The sequence below is a fragment of the Myotis lucifugus genome, unplaced genomic scaffold, assembly GCF_000147115.1.
Source record: "Myotis lucifugus unplaced genomic scaffold, Myoluc2.0 scaffold_101, whole genome shotgun sequence".
Taxonomy (NCBI): Eukaryota; Metazoa; Chordata; class Mammalia; order Chiroptera; family Vespertilionidae; genus Myotis; species Myotis lucifugus.
The window spans coordinates 183,572-183,959 of NW_005871149.1; positions in this window are offsets into that span (position 1 = coordinate 183,572).

The following is a 388-nucleotide window of genomic DNA, read 5'->3' on the forward strand; positions in this document are numbered from 1 at the left end:
TCCCGCCCCAGCAGGTGCACGGGGAGATCCAGACACCCAGCAGTAAAAGTAAGACGGGAGGACCAGGCTGTGCCAACCCTCACTGCTTTCAGAACAACATTCTCCTAGAAACCATCAACAAAGCCGCCACTTTCATCTGTTTGGTTCTGCTAGATGAGCCCATAGGGCCTAAAGCTCAGTTCCACATGTCTAGCCTCCTGAGTCAATATGTTTATGATGATACAGGAGATCAACCTAGAACTTCAGGTGCTCCAAAGTGGCCTGGCACCAAGGATGTTAGAGAGCCTGCCCCTCCCCGCAAGCCTCACGGGCATGAACCCCTCCCCTGCTAGAGTGTTAAGGAAACCCAGCACACTGATACCTCAGGGTGTGTGGCTGCCCAGGGCTC